This window comes from Canis lupus, chromosome 15, assembly GCF_003254725.2.
Source record: "Canis lupus dingo isolate Sandy chromosome 15, ASM325472v2, whole genome shotgun sequence".
In the NCBI taxonomy this organism is placed as follows: domain Eukaryota; kingdom Metazoa; phylum Chordata; class Mammalia; order Carnivora; family Canidae; genus Canis; species Canis lupus.
This window is the reverse complement of record NC_064257.1, coordinates 37095250-37115143: the sequence shown is the minus strand read 5'-3', so window position 1 is coordinate 37115143 and position 19894 is coordinate 37095250. Positions and strand designations below refer to the sequence as shown.

General features: G+C 36.1%; 1 long non-coding RNA gene across 17 annotated transcripts in view; it reads right to left on the bottom strand.

Moving 5' to 3' along the window:
- The window catches only part of LOC112654405 (uncharacterized), a 231175-nt gene extending 230097 nt beyond the window's left edge, over positions 1–1078 (bottom strand). For 6 of the 17 annotated variants that reach the window (XR_003132998.3, XR_003132997.3, XR_003133000.3 and 3 more), the window contains exon 1: positions 712–1074. This is a non-coding gene — a long non-coding RNA (uncharacterized LOC112654405). Of the gene's footprint in view, positions 1–711 lie in introns of all 17 variants that reach the window. The other 11 variants (XR_003133006.3, XR_003132999.3, XR_003133001.3 and 8 more) reach the window with 6 other exon arrangements.
- Positions 1079–19894: the final 18816 nt, after the last annotated feature.

Genomic DNA, 19894 nt, shown 5'->3' with positions numbered 1-19894 from the left:
GTTTGGGAGCCCAAACACACAATTCCATTTGATTATGTATCCCTGACCCTTAACACTCTTCCAGCATGAGAGAAAGCGTTGTGGAAATCAGAACAGCTGCATGAACAGCCAAGTTAGTCACAAGTGGTCGTAGAAGTTCCATAAAGTTTGACGGTGGATGGCCTATTCCCTCATTTTAAGCATGTATATCACTACGAAGCAATGTATCCTCCCTGCTAATTGTGCTCAATTTGTGCATGCTCACAACCAGAATACTTGTGTTTTTATTTTCGAAGTCTTCATCATTTCACTGGGAAAAATAAACAAACAACAACATCAAAAAAAAAAAAAACTTCTGATTTTTTTTCTCTAATAATCATTTACACAACAGCCCCTCTAGGATTTATAGAACCTATCTCAGTATATTATTATCATCAAAAGTGCATTTGAGATGCTAGTGCAGAATCACTAATTGTTCATAAGTACCTTGAAACATTAGATTAGCAATGTTTATAATTGTCTAAATACAGCATGACGCTAGGAAATCAATTACCATGCACATCAATCTTTGACATTTCAATGCATTATAACTGTAGCAAAGTTGCCATAAACTTAAAAAAAAAAAAAGCCAGAGTTTTCTTGCCTGAAAAATCTCACTAATGAAGAATTCAGTTGTGAACACTGGAGAAATAAGCGTAGTAGCATATGCAATGCTGAAACTGGTCTACTTACTTGAATCTTCGTCTTCCTCTCAATCAAAACCATTATTGAATTTGTAGACTTTCACGTTTGAGAATTTTTCAGCATCCTCTTCCTCCCACAGTCCCTCCTCCACAGGTAAATTGTCGTCACATAACAAGCTCCCCATCTCAACAGCCAGTCAACTATCTTTTAAGAGTCACTGGACTTCTGAGAACTGACGAGATGCTCTGAAACTTCCTCCGTGACACAGGTGTCTGCTGCTGCCTGTGGTCAGATCAGATTCATCAGTTGCCTGGGTAGCCACAATTTCCTGCATTTTTTTCCTCCTGGGGGTCCAGGGTACTGAAGTGAGAACGGCTTCTCCCTGATATTTATTGGCTTTTAGAATGGAAGGAAGTGGTTAGCTTTTTTTTTTTTTTTTTTTTCCATTCAAAATCAAAAGACAGAGTTTTTCTAAGTTGAATTTGGGTTTGAGATGTGTCCATTCCCGGACAAAAAGCAAATCAAAATAAAACACAGAGCAGAACAACTCGGTGTGCCTGATTCCATCAAATCACTGTGATTTAAAAGAAAAAGACAATTAAATAAGAAAAGAAAGGAGACATTCTAAGCAAATTAGTTTCTTCGCTCAGTCCCACACTATCCCCTTAAACCCCTGACCTCTCCGCAGACCACGTCTTCCTCCTGCTGAATAGTAACTATTTCTGAATAGCCGGCACTTAATGAAGCTAAGGTCAGGCTGCTTCGAGTTGGCATCTGCAGTGATAACAAATCAGAAATGATAGCATCATACAGATTTATGAATTTTTTACCCCTGCAGTCACAAACATCAGACGTTTACTTTATAAAGAGAGCTTTTAGATCCTTCCTGCAGTTTCCATAGTGATTTCATTTTTTTCCTTTTATCACAGATTGGCTGAAGAGCTGCTACCCTTTGTGCGTTAAAAGGCTTGTGCTACCAACTGTCGATATAAAAGGTAGCTGAGGCAGCGACGCAATATATACTGCCAAAAATAATTGAAACAGAGACATGTTGGTGAAAGGTTCCAGGAGAATTTTTTTTTTCTGCATCAGTGTGAAAGCACAGGAGAAAATAATTTTGCCTGAATTCTCGTAATTAATTAGAGTTAAATGTAGTAGTATTTTATGCTGTGTACCATAGTTATATTAAAACACTCATCATACAAAACATAATCCTCTCATAAAAGGGTTTAATATAGCTTACACTGTTCCCAGTGTCTGGGCTTGTTAAACACAAAAGTTCATTTACGAAAACATTTTCACTTTAGTTACTTCACTTTTGGCTACAATGTTTATTTCCGTGTTTATTCTTCTACTTCATCTCTCTCAGCTGATTCAATTCTTTTTTTCATGTTAGGAAAAAGTACACTGCATTTTTCAATTAATCCAGGCTGTCCATAGCAAAATAGTCAAAATTTATGGAAGAAACACACGCATGTCTATCTAGGGCTTCACAAAGTGAAGTTCTGTTCTCAAGTCAATTCTAAATTTGTTTTAGGTACTTCTTCTCCCTATGAACACTGAGCATTTCAATGTTAACTGTTGCACTGATTTTTCTTTCAACTCTCATGTTAGTTAATAATGTTGGCACCTGAATAATCCTGGTCATAGGTTGCTATAATCCTAAGAGAAATGTCTGTGTTCTAATTACTTATTAAATATATTGAATTCTTGTCACGATGCTGTAGATGTTTTACAAGTAAACTTTTAGCTCTGAATGTGTTTTTTAAGATTGTGACAAAAATAACACCATTGCCAATTACCACTAAAGTTCATGTTCTATTTATATATAATAAGCTATTAAAAATGGCACGAAATGTAAAAATAATGGTCATTTTAGGAAAAAAAAGGACATTCCTATGAAAGTACTTAAGATATAATATATTCTTATATATTTCATAATAAAATCTTTGAATTTCTAGAAGATATATAGATCTATGGGCTTGACCCTAGGGTTATTACAACACATATTTCATCCCATCCCCATGCTTTTTTTTTTTAATTTCCAAAGAACATATAGCCTAAATAGGCTAGCTATTTCTGAATTTTTATTCAGTGTGAACAAAATTATGTGCCATAATAAGATTTCTTCTCTCCTTTTCATCTCACTTTCATCAGAGAAAATAAGCTGTAAAGTGAGTTTTGAAGGAGAAAAATATAAATTGATATATATGGTAAAAATTCCAAGAGATACTGGGGTAGGTAGACATGGTAAACAAACACTATTTTAGTTAAGCTCTTTGAGGGTCAAGGAATAGAAATTCTCTTGACTTATTTTGGTTAAGGTCATAGTTGAGTTTAAGAAGACACAAAGTAATAATTAACATAGAATTGGCATACCAATCTTCAGACTCGTACTTCTGAACCTCACAGAGACTAAAATGAGAGTCAAAGAAGCACCAGAGACCTTGTCTACTAGAATTTACACATTCAGTCATTGGACATATTCTTTTTGTTGTTGTTCTTTTTCTTTCCTTTCTTTCTTTCTTTCTTTCTTTCTTTCTTTCTTTCTTTCTTTCTTTCTTTCGTCTTACGTATAGTTGACACATAATATTACACGAGTTTCAGGTGTACAACATAGTGATTCAACATCTCTATATATTCTGCTATGCTCATAAGTATAGCTGCCATCTGTCACCATACAACACTGTTAAATAGCATTGACTATATTCCCTATGCTGTGCCTTTTATTCCCCTGACTTACTCACTCCATAACTGGAAGCCTGTATGTCTCACTTCCCTTCACCCATTTGGCCATTCCCCCACCTTCCTCCCTTCTGGCAACTATCAATTTGTTTTCTGTATTTATGGGTCTGTTTTTGTCTTTTGTTTGTTTGTTAAACAAATTCTTATTAAACACATCACATACCAGACACTTTGATAGATACTGGGTGTACCTCCACTTGTGAACAAGAGACACTATCCTTGCCTTTATGGAGCTTCTAATCTGGGAAGAAGTTAGGGAGCCAAAAAAGAAGTAGAGAGCAAATAGAATATAAATTATACTAATGAAAATGATAGTATTTCTAAAAAGGACTTCTGTAGTCTGAAACCTGAAGAATGAAGCTGCCATATACAGGCTATGTGGGAGGAGTGTTCCCAGACACAGCAAGATCATTCCATGCTTGAAAAAAGTAAAAGAAGCAGTAAGGTGAGTGAGGGTGATGGTGTTTCACCAGTTGTTTAGATGGGGCACAGCCTGTGGTTGACATTAATTTAGTTCTAAGCAAAAAAGAGTATCACTGAAGGGTTTTAAACAAATTAGTGACATTCTCAAATTTTATTTTTTAAGATCATTCTGGATGTCATGTATAAAATAGACTAGAACAACACAAATGTAAAAACAAGAAAATAAATTAAAAGATAACTACAGAGACCCAGTAAAGAGATGCTGATGGTCTGGATTAGGGAGTGCTGTCAAGATGAGCAGATGAAGATAGATTTGAGTAGGTAGTGGAGGTACAATTGTCAGCATGTGATGATAGATAGGCTGTGGATGGTGAGTCAGAAAAGGAACCAACAATTCCCAGGTCATTATAAACGGGAAATACAAAGGAAGAGAAATATATGGTGGGGTGAGAAAAGCAAAAGTTCAGTTCTAGACATGTGAGATATTAGACATCTATAGATGCCACGAAGATATAGTCTGGGTTGGGAACATAAATTTGTGAGTTGTCAGATTACAGATAGTATTTAAAGACATTTCCTTCTTTCCCAGGGGGGAAACAAAAAGGATCACCTGGGAAAAGTCTGTACAGAAAGAAGAAAACGAGTCCTACACTAGATCTGAGACACATCAGCATGTCAAGGTATGACAAAAGGAAGAAGTGAGAAACAACCAAAGAGGTGAGGGGAAAACCAAAGAGACTGTGGTACCACAGAAGCTAAGGAAAAAGGCTATTTAAGAAAGAAGGGTATGGTTCATTGTGCAGAATATTGCTAAGAGGTCAGATGAGACAAGTCATAAAAGAGTATTTTTAATCAAGTGTTCACTGGTGACATTTTGGATTGTTGGAGGCAGAGGCTATGCTGGAATGGACTGAGAGATGACTGGGAGGTAAGGAAGTGGAGATCTCTGTTTAGATAAATCTCCAAGAAGTTGTGTCATAAAAGAAAGTATATGGTACAGTAGCTGTTAGGGAGGAGATGAGGTCAAGGGAGATTTCTTTTTTTTCAATATGAAAGATTCTGGAGTATGTTAACAGTGATGAGATTAATCCATTCAATGAAGTGTTCACTGATTGAGGAGAAAGAGAATGAGAGAAGAACTTAAGTCTTTGACAAAGCAAGAAGGGAGATGGGGTTTATAGCATCAATGGAAGGACTCCCCTTTTCTACGAAAAGGGTCATTTCCATCCTAATAACCCTTAAAACATGGGAGAAGAAAGAGAAGATGGATGAAGCAGCAGATACGAGTGTAGATTTGGTGGTGAGGAGGAGAAGGTATTCTTGACTGGCCAAGCGCTTCTTTATTCTCAGTGAAGTAAGTCAAGATAATCAGCTAAGAGCAAAAGGAGAAGAGATGATGCAAAAATTTAAAAAAAAAGTAAAATATGTCATCTTATGTTAAAAATTTATTCATTACATTTGTTAAAGATGGTAAGGAAGACTTTCTTTGAGAGGGATTACTCCAATGTGTTTTTGCAATAGGGAAGAGAGATCAGCTCACCTCAGAATACAATAAGGACCAAGTAGGGATTCATAGTCAAGGAGCAGGAGGGTGGTCAGTGGATGGAAAATTTCTAAGAGGAAACATCAAGGGTGAAGAGGATTCTATCTAAACTTGACAGGATTTTTGTTGAATGCAGTCCAAGGTGATAAGATATCAAGAGTGGGGCTGGGCTGAAGGATTTGATCAGGTATCAAGGATAATCAGATACCAAGGGTCATAGATTTTCACTGAATGATTCTTGCTAAAACTGGACTAAGTGAGCCAAGGACAAAGTCCAAGGTTGGGGCCTAGTCACAAAAGGGCTCTGAGGAGGCTGCTCAGAGTTTGGTCATAGAGACAGTCTTTGTCATTGATGGGGTAAAAAAAAAAAATGAGCTTACTAGATAAATATAGAAGGGTTTTCAGGCAAGTCTGAGGTTTATGATTTTGAATTTAAAATGAAGCAAAATTCTGAATGCATATTTGATTTTTTTTCCCCAACAAATTTGATCTGCTTGACTTGAGAAGGTACCAGCCTGGGTCTTTGCCAAGAGAAAACACCAAAGAGAATTAGATAAAACGAACTGGGAGCATTTGCTAGGTCATGGTTATAATAATGGACTATGGAGTCCTATTTTGGGAAGTAGGGTAGAGAAGCCTTCTCTCTCTTTTCAGGAATGATAATGGTTAGGGATGAATGACAATGAATTATAGGTCTTAACAAGGTTGAAATTGAATGAAGAACTCAGATGAAAGGATATGAGACAGAAGTGTGAAATGAGATATCTGAAGTTGAGATATCACACTCAGAGAGTATAGTTTCCATCAGTGTCAAGGGTAATGACATAAGAATACATAACTGAGATATGTGGACAAATAGGCCACTGGCAACAGGGAGTTAAGGACCTGGGAGGTGTATGAGGTCAAGGACTTGGTTGCTTTTCTGGAACATGGTAAACATTTCCTGAATAAACAACTCTGGATAGAGAATAGTATGTTCTAGAAAGAATGTTCTTAAAGAGGTTCTAATCAGATCGTAAGGTTGATATAATAACTTAGGTGAAAGAAAAAGACCCCAAAATGCAGAGAAGCTATGTAGGCTTACTAGTGAATGACAGGCAAGGGGTACTTGAGTTCTTAAGGAATGGGAAATATGTCACAAATAGTAAATGTACCTTCCAATACACAGATTCTCAATGAGCAGTATTTGGACAATAAATTGAAATGAGACATTCAACAACAAAAAAAGCAAGTATGATTCTGAAGTATTCCTGATGATTGACATGATAGCAATCATGATTAGATTATGATGATGAAAAGGTATACTTTGCTCAAAATAAATACATTTAATGGAAGAGGTGGAAACAAAATACAATATGTCAAGACAGAGGATACCAGTAGAGAATTGCATGAACCTGTAGGTACAAAGAACCTGGTAGGTAGAAGAAGAAAGGAACAAGAGGAATAATGCCATTGGGGTGTCTTGCTGGAAAAGACAATTTGTAAAATAAGTAACTACAGAGGAAAGATGTGATGATGACAATGAGTAACTCCATTGATCTGAACTTGTTTGGAAAGTCTCCTTCTACTCCAAGCAGAACAATCTGATAACTTCTAGTCAATCTTCACAACAATTTCGCTTCTCAGATGATACAATAAGCAGGGATGAGGACAGATTCTCTAAGCTTCATTTTGACCCATTAGGAAACATCAAATTCTTTAAAAGCAAAATGTATTGAGATGTATTGAGATCATTATGTGTTTTGCTGGAAATCAAAAATGAACCCTAAGTACCAAAGATAACGTTTTGGAGGTTAAAATCATAGGATCCTAGGAAGATCCTATTTCTTTTTGATTGGTAAAAGCCACAGAAGAGAAATGTGTACTCTGTGTTTACAGATTTCAAAAAGCTCCAGGGAAATACAGAGAGGACTCTGGGCTCTAGGAAGAGCACCAAAGGGAAGGTGTCTCCAGGATGATGAGGAATTCTTAGAACCTCAATTCTTTTTTTTTTTTTTTTTAGAGATTTCATTTATTCATGAGAGACACCCAGAGAGAGGCAGAGACACAGACACAGTGAGAAGCAGGCTCCCTGTGGGGAGCTCGATGTGGGACTTGGTCCCAGGACCCTGGGATCATGACCTGAGCCAAAGACAGACACTCAACCACTGAGCCACCCAGGTGCCCAAACCTCAATTCCGAAGACAAAAGAAGAGGAGGTGGAGAGGATGGGGAGGGAAGGAAGAAGAGGAAGAAGGACAAGGACAAAAAGAAAGAGAAGGAGAAGAAGAGGAAGAAGAAGAAGGGGAAGAGGAGTCAGAGAAAAAATAAAAAGGAGAAGAGGGAGCAGGAGGGAAATCAAGGAAAATTTGAAGAAAGCAGTACTGCTTGACAGTATGCACTTCAGAAATGTGAGATTGGGATGCCTGAGTGGCTCTATCAGTTAGGTGTCTGACTCCTGATCTCACCTCAGGTCTCAAGCTCATGGTCTTACGTTCGAGCCCCTCATTGGGCTCCACACTGGGTGTGGAGCTGACTTTAAAAAAAAAGTGTGTGACTGATTAAAGGCACAGGCACATATAAAAGATAGAAAAGCATATATCCAAGGATGGAAAAAATGGGAAGGCAAAGAGCTTCAGACAGGAAGAAAAAGGTCAGATTGAGTTGAGGTATGTAAGAAGTATGAAAAATGAAACAAGCTTTTAACCTGTTTAACCTGTTATTCTGAGGAAAAACAAGAAAGGGATCAACTCACTACTTGGCGCAAATGGAGTCATTCATTCATGCAGTTACCCATTAACTCTGATGGAGTCCCCACTGCATACTAGCTGGAAGCACACCCTTCACCCTCAAATAAAAACAACAAAAATTTTAAAATAAAAGTTACCAATAAATGAGTGCCTACCAGGAGATGGGCACTGTTGTAAGCAATTTCCATGCATTTGTTATGGAATCCTGTTAGCTATTCCGTGTTATAGATGAGGATTCTGAATTAAAGAGAGGTTGACTATTGATCAATATCACACAATTTACATAGCAGGAGTAGGGTTTAAATCCAAGGTACCAGCCTGAGAATTAATAAATCTCTTATCAGAAAATCTTGGGAGCCAGATATGTTTTAAGAATTCAAAATTTCTTTTGAACTTCAGAAATATCAGACAATGTATATAATTTTATTCCATAGTTTATTCCCAATACAGTCTGACGCAGTGCTTATGATAAATTTACTAACAGTTTTATGACGAAACATATTAGTGTAACACTAAATGTCCATGTATCAGTTCAAGTTAAGATTTTACTGGAAGAGTTTACTGGAAGAAAGGAAGGGAGGGAGAAAGAGAAGAGAAAAGGAAAGAAAGAAAAAGAAAGAAAGAAAGAAAGAAAGAAAGAAAGAAAGAAAGAAGAAGAAGAAGAAGAAGAAGAAGAAGAAGAAGAAGAAGAAGAAAGGAAGGAAGGAAGGAAGGAAGGAAGGGAGAAAGAAAGGAAGGGAGAAAGAAAGAAAGAAAGAAGAAAGAAAGAAAGAAAGAAAGAAAGAAAGAAGAAAGAAAGAAAGAAAGAAAGAAAGAAAGAAAGAAAGAAAGAAAGAAAGAAGAGAGAGAGAAAGGAAGGAAGGAAGGAAGGGAGAAAGAAAGGAAGGGAGAAAAAAAGAAAGAAGAAAGAGAGAAAGAAAGAAAGAAAAAAAGAAAGAAAGAAAGAAAGAAAGAAGAAAGAAAGAAAGAAAGAAAAAGAAAAGTTGGTTTTTAGTTCTTTTCGAATTTTGGAATCATGGATAAAGGATTGTGAGCCTATATTCTATATAAATTGCAGAGGAGTAAAATGGGGTGAAATGCGAAATACTTAACTGTATAGCTGGGGCACTGGCCAATCAGAACGAGAGACTGGAAGCTAGTTCTGGGGTGGGATTCTAAAGACCCCATGCTGTATCAAGAATTAAGCTTTTAGTTGCTATATTTAGGAAAGTCCAAAGAATCCTGGAGATGGAATTCGGGGCTGCCAAGAAGACAGTGAGTGAGAACACTAGGTAAAAAGGTGACCTTGAAACAACAACTCTTTAAAACAAACAAGAGGAAAGATTTCAATTTATTATCAGCCAGTACCTTGGAGAGAGACCATTACATTCTATCATTTCAGTTTTGGCTGTTATAAATGTATATGCAGAACAGAAGAGCAAGCAGAAAGAAGAGCCATACCCATATGGAGTGGTTATGGGGACAAGAAGGGGGTCAGAGAAGTTTTTCTTATGGCACTTATAATTTAATAATAATAAAAAATGACAGCAAACACCGACTAAGATTTTATAAGTGCCAGGTACTATTTTAAGTACTGTATACACATTAACTTATTCGATCCTCCTAACAATTCTATAAGGGGGACGACTATTATCCTCAGTCACAAGTGAGGAAACTGAGACACAGAGCAGTTCAAAAAACTTTTGGCAGGCTAACTGGTCACTAGGTATTGGGGTCAGTATTTGAATCTAGGCAGTTTGACTCCTGAGACCATGTGCAAAAACACCGCAGTACACACTGTGTTGTAATACAGACTTACACCTCACTGCCTTACTCTGCACTAAGAGTCTGAGGCTGGAACCAGGTCTCATTCATTCTCACATCCCCTCCACAGTGCCTAGGTCACAGTAGGTGCACAATAAATAGCTGTTGCTATCACTGCTATCATATGAAATAATGCTGGAAGATTCTGACCATGTAGGAGAAGTGGAGAAGAGGATTTTAGACAGAGAGAGTGCACAGTGTGAGCATAGGTATGTATGTCTTTGGCAACAACTCCTTTTGTGCTTTCTTCTTCACTACTAAGAAAAATAATCTCCAAGTTGAATCAGGTAGAACTCACAGGGGTTGCAGACTACAAACACTTCATGGACCAGCCTCGTAGCAAAAATGTATGAAAATGCTAGGTTAACAAAACAGAACACTTGGTAAGCACTCGGTGGACTGGAGAGTGGATACCCTGCCCAGAGGCATTCTAATTCAGACTTTCTGAGTGCTAGTTTTGCAGCTTCTGGTTTAGAGGATGTGAGAGGTGGAATGATGAAACATGAGCATTTAGGAATTTTGGAAAAAAATTTCAAGTCAAGAAAATGATGAACAGATAGGACCATTTTAGGTTATCTTAGTGTACATAGACAAATGGGAAATAATCCAGGATATGGAACATGGGTAAATATACTCATACCCACAAAAAAAGGAGAAACATTAGATCTACAGATCAATGAGTCTGATATCCATTTCTGAAGAAAATTCTAACAGAGATGTTTGAATAGATAGGTTGTAAGCAATTAGTAGTGAAAACATAAATAATTGGAAATCCCCCTGGAATCTTTTTTTTTTTTTTTTTTTTTTAATGAGTTATCCTGAATGAACTACATAGTTTTCTTTGGTAGGAGTTTTCCAGGCTAATGGATCATTGTCTTAAGACCTCTTTTGACAAGATGGAGAACACAGAGATAGATTTTTTAGATAAGAAACCGTAGTCTGTCCCTTGCCCTGGGGATGTTCTATAGCGAGTATTGTATTGAAGTCAAGGCATACAGCCTACAAGAGAACCATGAGCACTGGGAGCTTGTTCAGAGGACACAACCAGGTCTGTAAAATAACTTGAAAGCACATCAGCATAGAGTAATAAAGATATTTGGCCTAGAAAAGACAAGAGTGAGGGGTACACAAAATGCTGTCTCTAAAAGTTCTAAGGCATGTCATGTGCAAGAAGAAGAAGGTGGAAATAAACATATTATAGATTACCTTGGAGGACAACGAGATGCCAGGGGTTGGGCCCTGGTGGCTGTTGGGAAGGTATCTGTCTAGTAAGTGAGGCAGACTCAGAATTTTATACCTTTCATGAGAGTCTTTTTTTTTTTTTTTTTAAGATTTATTTATTTATTCATTCAGAGAGAGCGAAGAGAGAGGCAGAGACACAGGCAGAGGGAGAAGCAGGCTCCACACAGGAAGCCCAATGCGGGACTCGATCCTGGGTCTCCAGGATCACACCCCGGGCTGCAGGTGGCGCTAAATCGCTGCGCCACGGGGGCTGCCCCTTTCACTAGAGTCTATTCCACATCTATGACTTTACCAATATGGAAACCGAGAACTGAAAGAGGTTGGTAATTTTGTCCAGGGCCATAGAGTGCTAGGAGAAAACCCAAGATTCTGAGTTTCTACTTCAATGGTTTTGCAACCACACTATGACACCTGGAAATTAATTTAGCTTCTTCTTCATGGTTCTAGTAACTAAAGAAATATAGTGTTAATTATCCCACTGAATTCTATTGCTTTACCCCCAAGGCTATAGGGTTTTAAGTGGAAAAAGCTAGAACCCGCAGGTTTGAACCAGTATTTCAGCTTGAAGTGGTATATTCTTCAAGTGTCATGTAGAAATTGCCTCCTTCTGAAGAATTTAATCTGCTTCATGAGGCAGACTGAATTTGACTTGCAGGTTTACATTAAAAATCTGTTATTTTCTGGTTGATAGTCAAATCTATTAAACTGACAGAACTTTAAACCTAGTATGCAAATACTCTCCATCAATACATTAACAAAAGTTTGGTGTGCCGGTAAGCAGCAATTTTCAATCACAAAGGTGTGCACATTTTCCTGTCATTTTATAGCAGCAACCACCATAGGGGTCATTTTATAAACCACTTAAATACTCAGTGCAAAAAAAAAAATTCTCTGTACATGTTCCATGTCAAGTAACACTGACATGGAATATTTCCAATGGTACCTTTCGTATGAGATCTCAAATAGCCTGCCTCTGAAGGGTGAAAAGCAAAACCTCATCCAAGTTGACTTGAGCAGCTCCACTAGTTTTAGAAAAGGAAGGAAATTAAGACTTAGCACACACTTGGTATATGACAGGCACCAGTATATCATCTAATCCTCATGGCAATCTATGAAGTATTTTATTTATTAAATACATATTTGTCTGCATGTTGACTTATCAAACAATATTTTAGGCTGAAACATATTAATATTTCAATTTTGCAGATAAAGACATGAAGGTTCTAAGTTGTAAGAAATCTGTCCAACATTTCAGCTAATAAGTGGAAGAGCCAGAAACTGAACATAGATAGGTTTATGCCAAAGCTCTGTATGCTCTTTCTGCCATATAGGTAGCATGTGGATCAAAGTGGTATCTTCTTATGATATAAAAAAATAAAAAAAAAATCAAATATAAGGAAAATAGACTTGGAAGTTAAAATGCTTTTAGATTATTATTATAGTGTCCATATAAATTCCATGTATTTTCAAGATGTGATTTTTTTTCCATCATTCTATCATTAAGCCAAGTCACTAAGAAACAAGTTCTGATATACAAGGCTCAACATGGGGTTTAACCCTTGTCTTTCTCCATCACCAACTGTGGTTGGGAATGGACTCTGGGAAGAGGCATGGAAACCAGAGTTCTCACCACTGTTCCAGAACATATGCTCTCCCTCTTGCAGTTTCTCCATCTGCAAAATGAACAGGCTTTGAAAGATAATTTCTATAGCCCCTTCTGGCTCTAACCTTCTATAATTTTTAGTGTCTGTTCCTTCTCCTCTCAAAATTCAAAGCAGATCTATGTGGGGCCATCTCCAGCAGGCACAGCAAAGTGGAATAAACATGAGAAATTAAAAATCAAAATCCAAAGCGAACTTCTCATGAGGTTCCAGAAGACAAAGGCCCAGATTACAATACATTTAAAAAAAATGTATTTCCCCCTTGCCACCTCAGGCTTTCTGATTTAGTACAGGATCAAGGGTAGAAATAAGAAATGTGTGGGAAATTTTGATCTGCTTATAATTCTAATCCAATTATAAGCAGAAAATGCCAACTATATCTTCTAAAACCCATCATTAGATTCCCTGCTCGTTTTTATAAGTTTAAGAGTTTATACAGTTTTGATGCAAATTCTAGACTCCTGGGTACCCTTCATATTCAACCAACATATGAAGAAAATATGCAGAACTTTACAAGATCAAAAATTCTTCCTCAAGGACACTTAATTAGATTCATTTTTTTCCTTTTTCTTTTGCTTTACTTCCTATTTTCTAAAAGGAAGATTGGCTTTTCCTGTGGTAAGATAGCACAGATACCTGACAAAAAACTGAGCACTCAATAGATGCTAAATGTCATTATTACTTCTTTCAACAGATATTTATAAAGTGCTGACTATGTAATAACATGGTGATAAGCACTGGGAATAGGACACTGTACAAAAAGAGCCATGCTCTTGGACCAGACATGAAAACTACCATTAGGCTAGTGGAAGAGACAGGAGAACTACAAAGAAAAGGTATGGATTCTGTGAGAAAATATAACCGGGCAGCTACTACAGGAGGCCAAGAAAGGGTTCTTTGAAGAGGAAACACCTGAATTGAGAGCTGATGGATGAGTATTAGCTAAACAAGCAAAAATAAGGAACAAGTTTCTGTAGACAGCAGGAAGAGCAGGTGCAAAGGCCCTGAGGTGAGAAAGCACATGCCAAGTATGAGGGAAGTAAAGATTTTTCAGCTCCAAAAAAACAATGCAGAGGCATGATGTAAGATAGAACTAGAGATGTAGTTAAGAGCCAAACCACAGAGAGCATCATTGGCTATGTTAAGAAGTTTTGATTTTTATTCTAAGAGGAATGGGGAATAATTCAAGGGTTTTAAAGAAATGAGGTGGGCAGAGAAAGGAATGTGATAGATCGTCATTTCTGAATTTACTATTATAACTTTGATATTATTCCTGGAAATCCCATTAAAGACTTTTTCTCTTAGTTCCAATTTACATAATTCACAGCAAGTTTTCTATTAGTTTCTCCAATTAGACATAGCTCTTCAAATAAAATTAATCATATGGTGGGCTTGGATTTAATTCCATACACTGATGGTGCTGATTGAATTATATGCTCATATCCATAATCATTTTCTAGGAGTCTCAGAAACTAGGTAAAGTTATCAAACAATGACAGTTTTAAGGTACTATATTTCTAGTTGTGTTGTTATTTTTACTAAGAAAAGAAAAACACAATTTAAAATTAGATGTTTAATCCTATAGATCCTAGGACCATTAGTTCCTATTTTTCTTTTAAAATAAAGGCTGAAAAAAAAAACCAAAAAAACAAAAAAACAAAAAATAAATAAATAAAATAAAATAAAGGCTGAAATGTGAATCTTATAAGGTAAAAGTTGGCTTTATTTATTTAATCATTTTTTAAAAGAATTCCTAGAAATATGTTGATTATTAAAATTGAAAGAAAAAAATAAAAAGAAAAATGAAAGAAAAGAGATTGGGATAAGTGATCATTTATTACATATATTATATATTGATATATTAATTAATGTAATATAGGATATATTAATAATTGTTAAGTTTTTTAGTAACTAGATGGAAATGAGACCGCCAAGGCAAGCGAGGGTCCAAGAACAGATTTTATTGCAGGCACCCTCGGGCGAGGTTCCACGACTCACGGGGGAAAGAGAGTGAGTCGAGGAAGTCGCGCCAAGACAAGGTGGTAGGGGGTTTACATAACGTTGTAAGGCAGAACCGTTTCCTATTGGTTGGCTCATATGCAAAGGAAGGATTGCAATCCAACCAGTCAGAGTGACCCTCACTATGCAAAGGAAGGATTGCAATTCGACCAGTCAAAGGTGACTTCCTCCTCTGGGGTTTGAAGGGCATTGGGTTCGGTTGGGGAAGTCCAAAGGAGAGGTGTAAGGGTCTGCTCAAGCTGTCTCCCAAGTGGAGGTGGTGACAGGAACCTCAGCCATTTTGGCGCATCCGCCATCTTGAGGAGTTTCCCTTCCCACCTGGCCCCAACAATAATTATAATAAATAACTTATTACTAACAAATATATTCATTACTATTAATAAATAATGACATATTTTATATAGTATATTATATAGTATATTACATTGCAATATATTATGATAAATTATTGTTCATTTTGTTAAATAAAAACATTGTTATCAACTTGGGTTACATGAGACGTGGTTTCTTCTGATCAAAACAAAGGGCATGGTTGAAATACTTTAAACAAGTGTTTGGATTAAAACTATGGAAATAAATATTTTTAGTTCTAATATGGCAGTGTAAAGTTAATATTTTCACTTTATCCTGTTGGAAATTCTCCTCCCTCAAAGAAACTGTGTGAATGTGAATAAGAAGCTTAATTTCTTATAAAATTAGGAGACCAGTGACCTTAAATCTGAAAATGGATGGAGTGGCTGTCAACAGCAGTATAGATCATATGAGGTACCTCCAGGAAGATGAAGAGGGGATGGTCCTTCAGGGGCATGTATCAGAAGGAGCTCTTAAATTATTCTTTCTTGAACATAAGGTTAAAACCTAAATACCTGCTCTACTACCACAAGAGTGATGTATACCAGCTGGAGATAGGAGTTTCCTTGCATCTGATTTGATTCCAAAAACCAAAGGAGGAATAACAGAAAAGTCAACTTTAGCAAGAAATTAGCTGTGACAATGGGGGAAAAAAAAGAGTTTACATCATGAACCATCCCCAGAGTTGACTTTCTCTCTATTAGCTAGAGAGACTTAAAGGCTTAAAAAAGTCCTACACAACCACCTGAGTCCTAAATAAATAAATAAATAAATAAATAAATATCTTACTCAACTAAAGTATGGTCTTAGGTCTTCCCTGTCCACACAGAGAAACCTCCTACAAATCACAGATTAAAAAAAAAAAAAAAACTTTTTTTTTTTTTTATGTGCTTCAAGATGAGCAATCAAAACAGAACAGATAAGGATATTACACAGCGATACTATAATCAAGAAAATAAGAAAAGGAGTCACAACACAATGATAGGTGAAGAAGACTCACCAGAAACAATATTGAATACGTTTCAATGGAAGAGATGAAAACTTTGACTAATATTTGACTCTGACTCAAGCACTAAGGCACACTGCTGCTACTAATGTGCCAATTGCTTCTATGAAGCAAGAACACAACCTGGAATACATGACCCTAGGGAATAAAAGGTCAAGAAACCAGAAATAGAATCTGAGCTCACAGAGATCTGAAAAAAAAAGTGAAAGAAATAAAACCAAGTAATGAAACTGAATTTAGGAGCATTAGAGAGTATAGACACTGCTGAAATATAGTAATAGAAACAAAGAGCATACATAAGAAAAGTGAACAAACTAAAATGGAAGAAAGTTCAGGATAATGAAGAGTGTGAGGGAGGAGAGAGGAAAGAGGGAAAGGAAAAAGGGGAGGAGGAAAGAGAGAAGAAACAGAGAGTAGTTATAAACAGGCAAAAAATCCAACACACACATAACTGGAGTCTCAGAAAAAGAAAACCAAAGCAATGAAATAGAACAAATGTTAAAATATATAAAGACGGGGCACTTGGGAAGCTCAGTTAGTTAAATGTCTGACTCCTGATTTTGGCTTAGGTCATGATCTCAGGGTAGTGAGACTGAGCCCTGCACTGGAGTCTGCACTGAGCATGGAACCTGATTAAATTTCTCTCTTCCTTTCCCTCTGCCCCTCCCCTACTCCCACTCATGTTCTTTCTCTCTTTAAAAAAAAAAAAAAAAAAAGCCATAAAGACTGATTTCCAAGAATAACAAAAGAATTTAATCTTTCTACTGGGAAGGTATGCTATTTCAAGAAAAAAGTAAATCTAAATTTTTAATACTAACAAGTTATTAGAATACAAAGATGAACACCTTTGGTTCTCTAGCGAAGATAGTAAAGTGACTTACAATAAAATTTAAAAATCTGGTTGCCTTGAACTTCTTTAAAGCAACATACAATCTACAAAATCTTAAATAAACAATGTCACCCTATAACCTAATGCTAGACAAAATGCCATTCAAGTATAAAGAAAACAACAGTTTAAAATGTTAAAGAATCCAGAGAATATTTCACATGAAACATCATGAAGAATGTACTAGAAAATAAACTCAAGGAAACTCATAAATGGAAAAAAAAACTTTGGAAAAAGAACAATGGTAAAACCTAATCCACTTAACTGCAGGACTCAGATGAACAAAGGTATGTTTATATAAGAGAATATAATGATACAAACATGGGAAATTGGAAATATCATAACTAACATATTAGCAGGTGGAGACTTATCTCATGTTAGTCCATAATATACCAAAAGTACAAAAATATATATAAAGGATATAGAAGACCTAAAAAACAAATGAATATGATGGTTCTAATGGATACATATTAAGAATATAAACAGAACAGCTCTATTTTCAGGTATCTAATTAATAGTCATCAAAAAAGACAAATTTAGGCCAGAAAGAAACATTGAAAAAAAAAGAGAAAACACCCAAAAATAGAAATAGCACTAAAAATCTTACCTGATCCCCATGGAGCATAATAAAGCTAGAAAACAAAATTATCTACAACCCCAGAAAATCAGAAGCTCTCTGTCAAATACCTGTTGGGTCAAAGAGGATATTCATAAATCAAAATTGCAGAACCTACAAACTGACAAAAACAAAACAAAAAACAAACCCTTACATAAAAGAACTTGTATGATTCAGTTAAAAGAGCAATCATCAAACAAACAAAAAACAAACAAAAAAACCCAGCAATCATCAGTGAAATCATACTTACTTATATTAATAAACAAAAATAATATAAAATAAATGAATTGACATGAAAATAGAAGCAGATTAATAAGATAAACATGAGGAATAAGAAGATGACTAAATATTAAACCAAAAATTAGTAAATTTGAATACAAGAAATATGGAGATCTAACAAATACAAAAGATGGTCTTAAAAATGCAACAAAACACATCAACATACAATAATACAAACTATTGACTAATACAATCAAGAAAAGGACATAAACAAAAAATAAGAAATAATTACAAATAGGAAATTTAAGTAATCATATCAGATGACTCTGATTAACAACTTTGCAAATTAATTTGAAAATCTGGTTGAGGTGGATAACTTCCTAGGAAAGTGTAACTTGTGGAAACTGACTTCAAAAGAGAGAGAAAACCTAAACTATCAATAGCTAAAGAATACATAAAAACATTTGTTAATTAGCTTCATCTTCCCACCTATTCCAAGAAAAGCCCCAAGGCTCACTTTGTTCACAGGAGAAGTTCTAATAAACCTTTAAAGAATAGCTAATTCTCATACTATTTCAGATTGTTCCAGACCACAGAAGAGAGAAGAGAGCTTCTAATTTTTTTTAATGCAGTAATGGAAACACTGATGCAGAACCCCACAAAAGTTTTCACAGAAAGAAAACTACAAACCAATAAGATGAATATAAATTAAGAAATACCATATAAATACTATTATAGAGAATCATAAGCATATTAAAAACAATATACTGAGACCAAGTGGGGTTTATTTTAGGAATTTAGGATTGATTCTTTCTTTGGAAATCTATTACTATAATCACCTTATTAGTAGGATCGAAGGATAAACATAATAATTGTTTCCAAACTTGCTAAAATAAGCTTATGATAAAATTTGACACCCGTTCTTGAGATACTCAATAAAGCAGAAACATTTGGAAAAATATATTAATATAGTCTCCTTGTTTCCAACGTTGCCCCTCCCTACCGACAGTCTATTCTTCATAAATTGACCACAGTGATGGTTTTTAAATGTAAGTAAAAATCACATTATTCCTCTGCTGAAGACCCTCTACTGTTTCTTCATCTCATGGAGAGGAGAAGCCAAATCACAATTGCCACAGGCCATGCGTGATCTGCCCCACTGCCTCTCCAGCATCATTTCCTGTCACTCTCTTGCTCACTATTCAGTCCAAACTGACCTCTGTTTCTTCTTGGACATACCAGGTACATCTGTGCTTCAGGCCCTTTGTACTTGCTATATCCTCTGCCTGGGATATTCTTAGCCCATATAACTGTAGGATTCTCTCCCTGTCTTCAACTTCTTTCTCTTTTTTCTCAAATGTCACCTTAGTGAGACCCTTTCCTGATCTAAACATTTGACCTCTCACACTATATCCCTCTTGCTTGCTTTGTTTTTCTCCATAGCATTTATCATTTTTTAAAACATATTATTTATTTATTCATGAGAGGCACAGAAAGAGAGGCAGAGACACAGGCAGGGGGAGAAGCAGGCTCCCTGCAAGGAGCCTGATGTGGGACTCAATTTTCAAGACCCCAGGATCATGACCAGAGCCAAAGGAAGATGCTCAACCACTGAGCTACCCAGGCGTCCCACATTTATCATTTTCCATCAACCTACAGAACTGGCTTATTTTCTTTCTTTTTTACTGTCTGCTCCCATTAGAATGTCCTAAAAATATCCATTAGTTATTTTTGCCCATTCTGTTTTCTGTTTTGTTCAGCAAGGCCTGGCATATAATAAACACATACTGCATATTTGTCAAACCAATAAATTAACAGTATATAACACAAAAGAACAAAAATGTCCTACACACACACACACACACATATACATATATAGAGAGTTATGGATAAATGTCCAAGGATATATTTTAACTGAAAAATGTAAGATGAAGTAGGATATATAAAATATGCTACTATTTTGTGTAGAAGCAGAAGGAAGAGTGGGA